The sequence below is a fragment of the Anopheles arabiensis genome, chromosome 3, assembly GCF_016920715.1.
Source record: "Anopheles arabiensis isolate DONGOLA chromosome 3, AaraD3, whole genome shotgun sequence".
Taxonomy (NCBI): domain Eukaryota; kingdom Metazoa; phylum Arthropoda; class Insecta; order Diptera; family Culicidae; genus Anopheles; species Anopheles arabiensis.
The window spans coordinates 88,142,892-88,153,847 of record NC_053518.1 but is presented as its reverse complement, the minus strand read 5'-3'; the positions used below and the strand labels follow the sequence as shown (position 1 = coordinate 88,153,847).

Here is a 10,956-nt window from a genome sequence, read left to right as displayed (position 1 = left end):
CATGGGCCCAACTGCTACCTCACGGCCAAACGGACGAACCGATTCGCAATCGCATTCCATCGGTGAAACGGTACAGTCGCACGCTCTCTCGCACGGGGTTTCGGCTAGCGCAGTGTGGCGCGACACTTGACTGCACTTTGGTAGGCTCTGGTCTGGCCTGTTGTGGGCTGTTGTGGTGTGTGTCTGAAGTGTGGTGAAGAATACATTGGAACAATCTTTGATTCTTGTGCTGTGTGACATATGCCTTTTGTGATGTTTCAGTGATGTCTTCTAGACAGTTGAGTCCTGTTACCTGATGTTAGGATACTTGAAAGGATCTTGTATGTGTTTTGGTATTAGTAGTATCACCGTGAATACATATCATAGAATTCGTCAGAATCTAACCATTTCCAGTTAATCCTACAAGAAGGTTAGTATTTCACTGTGCCCTTGTGTGCTCTCGCTCGCCACATTACCATTCCCTCGGTGCCGGTTTGCTGCCATGTGTCTGGTGCGCGTGTCTCGCATTAGGAACACGTTTAGTCCTGTCCGCACGAATGCGTGTGCCCTTCGTCCGCTTTCGAGCGTTACGTGTCGCATAGCTTTGCGGCGGTATTCGGTTGCATGAAATTTGAAAATTAAATTTACTTGGTCTCCCGCGTTTCGGCGATAGAGCGTGGGTTACGCGGGACGGTAAACACAGCGACACATTCCGGCATGCACGAGAGCTGTCCAAACACGGTCGTGCCAGCTCTTCCAGACTTGCACCGGGCTTAAAGTTACTACATACAGACGCAAACAGACACAGCGAGCGAAACTCGGGGACGGGTTTTGTCTGTTTCATTTCCGCGCGCGATCTAACGATCTTTTTGTCTTGGAATTCATGCCTTTTTTTCTGCTTTTGTTGTACGCTTTCTTTCTGCAGACTATCATCGGGAGCCGCCTGAATCGTCAGATGAACCGCTACGTCGTCGTTGCCCTTTTTTTTTTGAATGTTAGAAGATTACGAAACCGGAGGCAAGATCTAACAAAAACGAAGAAATTTGCACGAGAACGTCGCGAACACTGCAGCACGCAAAATGAACCACCACGAGAGAGGAAGAAGGGGTATAGAGCGCGTGTGTGTGTGTGCGTGTTTCATTACTCTCCCATAGTAAGCTGTGCTGCTCCCCTACGCAAATTTTCGTCGGAGCGTCGTCATTGCGTGTGTTTGAAGCTGCCAAACCCTGCCCCGAAACGAAAAACGCACCCCAAAAATTGTTCGAATAGGGGAGAATTAGTGAGAATTCACCAGTGCGTGTGCGTGTGTGTCCATTTTGAGACGGGGAGAGAGAGAGAGAGAGAGCAGAAATTCATGAGTGCGCTAAACTTCGCGAACGAAACCGAGAGAAGGAGAGAGCTCACATAAGAGGGGTTAAAAAGAAGGATGAAGAGAGCGCGTACGTACAGCGGAATGTATTCTTGAGCGAAAGCGAGAGGCATCAGAGCAACCTGAAGCGAGAGATACAACAGCAAACAAAAAAAAACAGAAAAAACCCGGAAGTACCGCAACCCCCGTTTATGTCAAAAACGCAACCCCTATCGTGCGGCGATCGGGGGTAGGGGTGAGATCGAGCGCGAGCGTTTCGTGAGAGAAAACTACCGAAAAACCCTCTCCTTCGGCGCGAGAGCGAAACGCGCCCTGGCTCGTGGGGGGATGTTCAGCGTTCAGGGCAACCGATCGGATGCCTCCGGTTTTATTGAAGTTTGAATTTGGGCAGCGTTCGGATCGGGGTAGTACAGCCTCTCGTGCACTGGCTGGCAGCTCGGTCGTGCCTCCGCTGCTCCCCAGTGTGTATGTGTGTCCGAGTGTGTTCCTGTGTATGTGTATGTGTGTGTGTGTGTGTGCACATACACACGGGGTGATGGCGCTTTTGCGTTCGCGGCTGGCCGTCACTTTTCCTTGTGAAGGGATCCTGGACAGTGGTTAGTGCCGCTAGTAGTAGTGCCCGTTTACCGTCGTCGTCCCGTACAGTACGCTTTCTCCACCCGGGTCGTGTGGTGGTCCTTTCGCCGTCCGGTTTGGGGTGCAATGTCCTTTCGAATGCTGAACCAACAACATCATCAGCAGCAGCAGCCGTAGCCGTATCCTTAGCAACTATCTTAGTTTGCAGTGTTATAAGTGTGAGCTACATGCATCGAAGTTTTGTGGAATCGGATCGAGAACTAGTATTTTAGAAGTAGTTTAGAAGTTTGTGTTTTGAGTGATTTTTTTAAATAATGAAACCGGTCGCTAAACTTTCCAGTGTTTGCAGTAATGGATGTGCGTGCTTTACTTCCTATGCCATCGTTGAGTGCAGTTTTGAGTTGCAATTTTTCGGCCAGCTGAGTGCATTCGTTTGAGTCGCTTTGTGTTTCATCGGTTTTTGCTTGGTTGGTTTCTGTTTTGCAAGTGTATTGTGGAATTGAAACGATTGACACTTCCTTCAAATCAACGCTGCCGATGTTTAGTTGCCGCCGTGTACACACAAGAGTGCTGCTTGCAGTGCATTTTTTGTTAATTTTCTGTTTGAATACAACGCTGAGTGTTTGCAAGAAAGCTGCTGCTGCTGCTGTTATAAAAAAGGTAAACTATGACATTTTAACTAGTTTTTCTAAATTCTGTAAAAATGTTTTCCAACATCTCAAAGTTTCTAAACCTTCAATGTGTGTTCGTATGGCCGTAAAAGCGTTAGCAATCTATCGCCCGTCCTCACGCCAAGTCTGCCAAGCTGTCCGGCATCTGGTGAGCAACTCACTTAGCAGCAAAAGCAGCCGAGATAAGTGATGTCAATGCTGTCAATCGTGTGTGGGCAACCGGACGTGTGCAATGTTTGACGTCGATGTCAGTCGCGGGAGAAAAAAATAATCCTTCAGTACGATCTTGTTTGTACGCGCAAGAAACAGTCTGGCAGGAAGAATGACTTCATACTATACGATTTCAATACGAAGACAAGTAATAGCAAAAAAGAGGCACATAAGCATGCAAAAATGAGTAATATTTGAGCATGTGTCACTGAGGGTGATAGAAACTTTCCCAAGAAACTTGTTTTGCTCGCAGAACGATCCAGTCGAATGCTTTCAAATTGAATCAGAGGTAAAATGTCCCTTCATTGCCCACATCTTGATGGGGTTCGCTTTTTATTGCTCCTCTGTCCTAATCCGAGCTTCAATTTCTTAAGAAACTGAATTTCCTCCCGTTAGTGGCTCCCGTCCAGCCATAATGTGTCAATCGAATATATTAGCGTCATCTGTTCGAGCTTTCCGTTCCACTGACCATTACTGACGTTATTGATAGTGTTCAAATCACATACGCACATAGACCCACACACACACACACACACTCATTCGCCACCGCCGGAAGTAGCAACCATCCTCTGACCACCAACGGCGCACCAACGGACAAAGCGATTCATGTGTGTCTGTTTTTTTTCGCAATATTGCAATCCCAAACGGAAAGCAAACATTTGTTCTTTGCTTGCCGTACCGCAGACTTATCTCCCCGATTTCCCTCTGGTAGCACTGATCTATGCGTTTCCATCCACGAAGTAAGGGGGGTTTCGGTTTCCCTCTGCAGCGTTGGGGTTCCGTTCGTTCATTTCCGGTTCACATTTCCGCTCCCGCGGCCGGGCTGTGCTTTCCCTTTTCTTTTGGCGCAGCGGTTTCAAGTTGCTCGATCCACGGTACCGGGATTTGCCGGGGAACTGGCGGCAGAACGCGCCACATAAAGGGCAAACAAAAGCAAGAAGAAGCATATCAGTGGATGCTTTTTGAACGCGAGACGTCGAGATTGTTGGCAAATTTGGATGGCGCTGAGCGGGGAAGAGTCGCTTTCCGGGTGGCGTTGGGTGGCCTCCAGCAGCAATTGGAATAATCAAACCGATCATGCGTGGCTGCGGGCGAAGGGGGGGGGGGGGTGAGGGGGGGGAGAAGGAACCAGTAACGAGATCAATAACCCCTAGCAGCAGTGATCAAGGGGAAGGTCTGAAAGAGAAATACTGAGCGGAGAGGGTTCTAAACTTCATGGTTTAAGGAAAAAATCGTACTTCAGTTTGAAGCAAACTGTGGTGTGCATCAAAATGTGTATGAAGCTGTTCAAATTGGTTGAAGACGATCCTGATTGTTTATATTTCTCATGTATACTCTAAAATGTCTTTTTGTGAGTCATTACGATGCTGAACAAAGAGAAACTTGGACAGAATCAGAAGTAATTTTTCTTTGAAGACCTATTTCAAAATTCCAAAACATCATTCCAATTTCTATTTGAAGATCTCTTCTTCAGTTACCAGGGTCTTCTTGAGAATGGCGTCCAGGCATCAACATTATAACAATTTGCAAATTAGACAACCTGATAACTTGGGTTTGGGAGTTTTTAGGTGTTATAGGTGACAAAATGCTTTCAGACGTTAATAAACTGTCGTTGAACTCACTGGAGACTGCTCCATTAGGTAAACTTCAAGGGAATCTAAAGCTTAGGAAGATATCTTGTAAAAACGAACTTAATGCGATGAACTATTGAAGAAATCAAGGGTTTGAATATAGCCTTGACAGAAGATTAACATATAACTGCGAACTATCATTTATTTATGTGGATAAATAGTATTAGATCATAGTACAGGAAACTAGAACTCAATTTGCACTCTGGAATGACTTCACTCTTAATGAAGAGGCAGTTTAAGTCCTCACACCATGTCCATAATATGGGTTAACTTGTAAACTGCTACAGGTACTCAAATTATGAGAAACCAGATCCAATAACGTTCTCTTGGAAGATGTTAAAAGTTTGCTATTTTACAATTGATCAAATAATCTTTCTGGAGCGCATCTCCAGTCATAAATCCTTTAAAAAGGGCTTTTTGGGGCCCGTTAAGCGTATATTGTCCAAAAATTCTAAAGACATTCAGAAGTTCAAAATCGTTCACCAAACACAAACACACACCCAGGCCATTCCAATCCGGCCACGGCTTCGGCTGATGTCATTCGCCGTTTGTTCCGACGCATATCGCCTAATCTAAAGACCCCGCTACCACCGTCGTCCGCGGCCACGGTCGTCGCCGTGCGGGACCGAACATCGCGAAATAGACAGCCAAAAGGTTATGCGTTACCCCTGACGCACTCTCCGTACACCATGTACCGCCGCCCTCCAAGAACCAGAAGGCCCGCCAATGTGTCTTTAAACACACACACATGCGGGCGCGCGCTTACATACACATACACACACACACGGACTCTTCAACCAGCACAAAGAGCCGAATTGTTGTGGCCCTGCCGTTCAACCCGCGTTCCAAATTTTCCGCTCACCCTTGCAAACCACACTGTGCTACCGGCACCACCACCACCACCACTGCCTCTCCGACTGTCCGACAAGCGCAGAAGCTTAGACAGGCCGGGGGTGCGGCAGGGAAAGGGGTCTAAAACATATACGCGCGCACCGTTTCGCGGTTTGCGTATGTATTTATGCGAATTTTACGCATTCATTCGAGTGGCAGCGGGAGGCGCTGGCAGCCGAAGTGCCCCGTGCAGCAGGTACGGAGGTTTAAGGGAGAGAGAACGAGCGAGCGAATGTGAGCGCGCGCGCGCGCGCGCGATGAGGCCAGTTCGCGCAAAGTTTAGCGAATGTGACCTTGGCACGAAGGAAGTTTCTAGTTCTTTGCAACACTTTGCCCTGCCGGTGGACTGCCTGGCGTTGTTGCGCGCCACCCTTCTTTTCGGCAACATCTTCTGGGCTGGACCCTGAATCCGTCCCGCTTCCAAACCGCCAACGTGTTGTTTTTTTTTTGTCTTGCGAGCGCTCACGCTTCTGAAGCTTCCATTTGCGAATTGTGGTCTTTAAAAGCGGTAGAAGCAAAACAAAAAAAAATCAGCAACCAACAGAACAGAACACACACACACACTCACAGATGGACGCACAAAATTTGGCAATCTTTTTTTTTTTTACTTGGTTTGCACCCCACTCACTATCTTTCGTGTCGCTTCGTCTTGGTTTACTCGGCTTCTTTGCTTATTCGGACCACCGTTGTCCCCCTTTTTTGTGGCGGTAGTACACACACACACAAGGGTTAGATTGTGCTCGCCCGTTCTGCTGTAACCAAATAGCACTGATTCTTCCACTCTCAGCTTCCGTCGTAGTAGCGCTGCCTCCTAACGCTTCATCCCTTCCTCTAAGCATCTGAAGAATGGCCCCCAAAACTGATGGTGGGTTGGTCATGGCTCTATCTATTGCGTGTCTTAGTTTTAGGAGTATTGCGCATGTTTGAAGAACAAGTCAGTTGGGGCGATGGTAGTGACGGCTTGCGCCGTATGGTTAGGTTTCGTGCTTGGAGAATATTTCAAAATTCATCGAAACGTCCAAGCTTTTCAGACAACACTGGTACAATGGATTAATGCACAACATCTCCAGGAAAGTAGTAGCAGAGTTTGTTTGATCAGCAATTAACACAGTACTGTCTCCAGAATAGACACTCAGATGTCTCATCTTCAAGGAATCACAAGTGCCATTAGCAATCTAATGAATGCCACTTGCGTCATTAATCGGGCTTTGGTTGGCAGTGGTTCGTTAGCGTCCTGATAATCCTGGACATAATCCGCTGTAAATGCTACGGATCAAAACTCAAACGTGCCTCGCAGGTCATTCAATAATTAAGTGATAGATGCCACCGTCCTCCCGGAATGCTAGTAAATATTCATCAATTCGGGCAGACTTCTGAGAAACTTCAACTGTCCAATATCATTAACCTCAAACAGGAGTAAAATGTTTGCAAAAACCCATCCCTCCCCGCCAGCATTATTCCAATTTTGATGAGCTCTAAAGACATGCTAAATGACAGAGGGGACGTGGGCAGGTTGAATATTTAATGTATTTAGCTAGGTCTCACTCCGACACATTTTGAAATGTCGTGAAGAATCAAACGAAAAGTCACGGGAGTTACGAGATTTTGCTGTGTAGCCTGTCCCAAATTCGGGGTGGCGGCATTTCAGGACCGAAATGAAGATCCTTTCATCCTTGATTTGGGAAGCTTTTTCACACGACACATTCGACGACACATACGTAATGCGGATGAATTTCCCTATTGCCAAATATCTAGGTAAGAGGACGTCTTTGATATAGGACGAGATAAATGGAAATTAGCATACAGTGGTGCGTGTTTACCTATTTTTGGAATCGTTTTGCCACCGTCCTCGTGGGGAAAGGGAAAAGCCAGATAGATGAAAGCCGACCGTGCAGATGAAGATTGAAAGTTCATCATCGCGCCCTTCCAGATTTTAGGTCGTAACAAAGACACACTGACAAGGAATGATCTCGTCTGTATATCAACCTTCAACAAGCGTAATAATGCTCTCAAATTTTCATTAAAACCCGTAAGAAAAAGTGTGTGAAAGTATGTTCTTTGAAAACGTAAAGCTTTGTAGAGCCCTTTTTTTAGCAGTGCTAAGCCACTTCAGTTTCTTCAGTCACGCGTAAGAAGAAGTTTCCAGTCATGAGTGAAAGTTCCGGGTTTTATTTTACATCAGGGACCAAAGCACGCCTGATGTTGAGCAGGTCGTACAAATTAAATCTAACGAGTGTGCTCGATTATGGCAGAAGAAGATAAAGAAACGAATCTTCCAAGAGGCTTTTTTGCACGATGATCGCAAGGCACGATGATGATACGCCTATCGAGCTGGCGTTGGAGTGTGCACGGCCCCATCAGTGAGAATGTTACAAGACTGCCCCGTACTGCGGTGCTCCTTCCACTTCCTTCCAGGCATTATGCGACGATGATAATCGTAATGGAAACGTTAGCAGTGAAAAGTGGCAGCTAGCAGTAGTGGCAAGCAAGCAAGAACGTCTCGAGAGCTGTTGAGCTTGAAAATGAAAATGAAAATGAAAGCTCCATAACAAACTCGCCGAACTTCGCCCGTCAGCCGTGGTCGCTATCTGTACTCTTACTTGCAGTGTTTTTTTGTTGTTGCTGTTGTTGGGCCCGTGTCTTTGTTGTAACTTCCTCAGAATACTGTCGTTTCTCGTTATCTCGGTCTACATTTTGCGAGGTGCTTTAATAAAAAGCATACAGTCTTCATCGGCTTGCCATGGGGAAGCGTAAAGTGTACTTGCGCTAGTTGTGCTTTATTTATTTTTTTTGTTGCGATATTTTTATGTCTTTCCACCTCTGTGTGCTGTCGGACAACGCTCCCAAGAGGCGAATGGCTGCATAACAATATTAATTTAGTCACACCGGTGACCAAAAATGGTGTAATTTTACTCTGACAGTGGAGAAACACAGCGCATTTTGAAACAGTTTTTTCTTACCTTAGAATTTGCCTCTGTATGTTTGGAATATGATCGTTCAGTCAGCCCAACGGTAGGTGACTTGAAGGGGAGCTGATATTTAAAAATGGAATTCTGAGTGTATATTTTCTCCTCCTAGTAGGATGACAGGTGGGCGGCTTCTCGGTGCGCGCATGTATTGGAAAATTTCCACCGAACGGTTCTCGACTCTGTTGATTTTATCCACGTGCCCTGTGTGGAGGAGGTGGTCCGATCGTTAGAAGACAAACTCTCCCCTTCCTTTCTTGTCTGCCCAGTCCACCCCAGTTCCCAGGCCCTGGCTTTGGGAATGTTTGGTCACATGTTTCATGCCTATTTTCCTTTCATCTGCTCCACATCCACCTGCCTTTTCTTATACAACTGCTACAGAAGCTCAGTTCGAACACGGTTGCAAGTCTACGATGTGGTACCATGCTAAAGTTTTCCTGACCGAGGCCGAGTGTAGTAACAAATAATAGTTTTAGACGGTCTTTCCAGTCCCTTTCCTCCCTCTGTTCAACATAAAACGGCCGAAAGTGCCATTTTCGGCTGTTCGGCATGAGCATGAACATCATAATCATGATGCGGAGTGTTGTAGCGCGTTTGAAGCTTTCGCTCGATAATAGCCTTGGTTGGTAGTCCTGTGTTCCTGTGTTTGGTAGCAGTTTTCTGCAGTTTTTTTTTGTTCTGTTTTGTTCGCTGCCAACCTGTTCTGCATTATGCCGCGCTGTGGCTGATGGCGTGCACAGAACGAACTTTCTGCCTTTTTGCTCAGGTGAGATGATGCAGAGGGGACACGGCAGTTAATGTCAAAAATACAACGTGGAAAGGGAGAGGAAGAGAGAGAGGGTCGAGGACTCAAACGGTATATACGCAAACGATGAACTTTTGCCAACTGGCTGGCACCCCTGAATCAGACAGAAGCCGTTGTGGTGGTGGAGCCGTTGTGACAATGGCAGCCAGCAGAGGAGTCGTCCAGCCATTTGCTCAAAATTACTTTACGGAATGTCTGTGTGTGTGTGTATGCTGCATTTTCTGGGCCAAAAGTTTTGTGCAAAATTATTAGCCATGCTCTTTCCCACACACGCACACACCCCCGAAACAGCTGCGGGGAGAAAGGATATGGCATGACTTGTCTACCTGACTATCTACTCCATTGCTGGCAGAAACCCACGAACCTACGGACGGCTCGAAAGTTTTTGGAGCAACTTTTGTGGTATCAGCCCCCCACAAAAAAAGAGCCTAGAATACGACCACCAAACAAGCCAAAGGGCGGAACGTGTACGGCTTTACAAACTTTAAAACCCATCCTCGTGGCGTGCTTGCTGTTATTCTACTGCCGGCCTGTGATAAGCAGGACATCTTTATTTTCTACACCAATGGATTCAATTGCCAATGGCTTCTGCAACCTCTGCACCGAACACCGATCACCTGGGATGTAGTCAAATTCGTTGCCGCACGCGAATGTCTTTGGGAGTTTTCGTGTAATGTCAGTTGAATGGCATAAAACACAGAAAATTCTATCCACCACGACATGACAGTGGGTTGAGCAAAAAAAAAAATCGTTTCCCCAGAGTGCAGGAACTACGATGGAACTTGCTATTGTTTGCTGCAGAGTTAATATCTGTTTTGCAATAATGTAGCTATTTATAAATAGAATGCGATGGCGGTGGCATAGCGCATTAGTGCATTGCGGTTTTCTTCTTTTCAATTTGCAATTACTAAGGGTTCATTGCAGCTTTTTATCGGCATTATTGATGGATATTAGCGAGGAGGAACAACCAGTTCAAAATCAATTACCAGTTCAGTGATATTATTCAATAAGCTGCAAAAGAAGTAACATGGTTGAGATAAAACCTTCCATTGTTGCTCTTATAAAAGATGATGGACGATGATTTAGTTACAGTTTTATTCATTTTCGTTCGAAGAATGGCATTCTTTGGCGTTTAAGAGCTTTAAAATAGAAAGTAGAAAGCAAGAAAATAACATTTTGTCTATTTTTCATTATTCATTTCTCGTCATAAACCCACAAGCTCGCTGTTTTCCGGTGTACTGAAAGGAAATGCACAAACACATACACACACAAATGAAGGAAACACCCTTGAGGAACGAATTTCACCGGCAATATTAACCGTAAACGGAACGAGAACGATCATCAACCCCGCCTCCTCCCTCATTTCCCAACGGCCCATCAGAACGACTGTATGACTGATGATGATGATGATGTGAATGACTTCGCGGTAGTGTTCCGAACAAAAACCACTCCTTGCACCGCCTGTTGTGGTAAATACTTGACGGCCAGGACGGCCCGCGGGTGGGACAGCCCGGGAAGGATTGTGGAAGGAAATTGTTTGCGCGTCTCGAGGGCAAAGGAAAATATATGCCATTTGATTGAGTGATGATAGGCGACGAATGAGCTTCCCGCGAGCGCGAGTTTTTGATGTCAAAATGACGAATTTTCGTAGCCGCAAAAGGAGCAATAATCATGTAGCCGGTTGCGAACCGCCACCACTCCCACCGTGATGGCGTTACCGGCGTTACCTCCGTACTACCCAAAAGAGGTTCGTTAAAAGTCATACAGTGAAAATATTTATCTGCGGCTCGGCATTGGGTGAGCCGGGCATATGTTATTTTTGAAAGCAGCGAGCATGCGGTCCTGGTGGATGCGTGGT

General features: G+C 46.2%; 1 long non-coding RNA gene across 1 annotated transcript in view; it reads left to right on the top strand.

The window, feature by feature from the left end:
* The first annotated feature begins 210 nt into the window (after positions 1-210).
* The window catches only part of LOC120902043, a 40,388-nt gene continuing 29,642 nt past the window's right edge, over positions 211-10,956 (top strand). The window contains exons 1-2 of the long non-coding RNA XR_005739368.1: positions 211-409; positions 905-2,584. This is a non-coding gene — a long non-coding RNA (uncharacterized LOC120902043). The remainder of the gene's footprint in view (positions 410-904; positions 2,585-10,956) is intronic.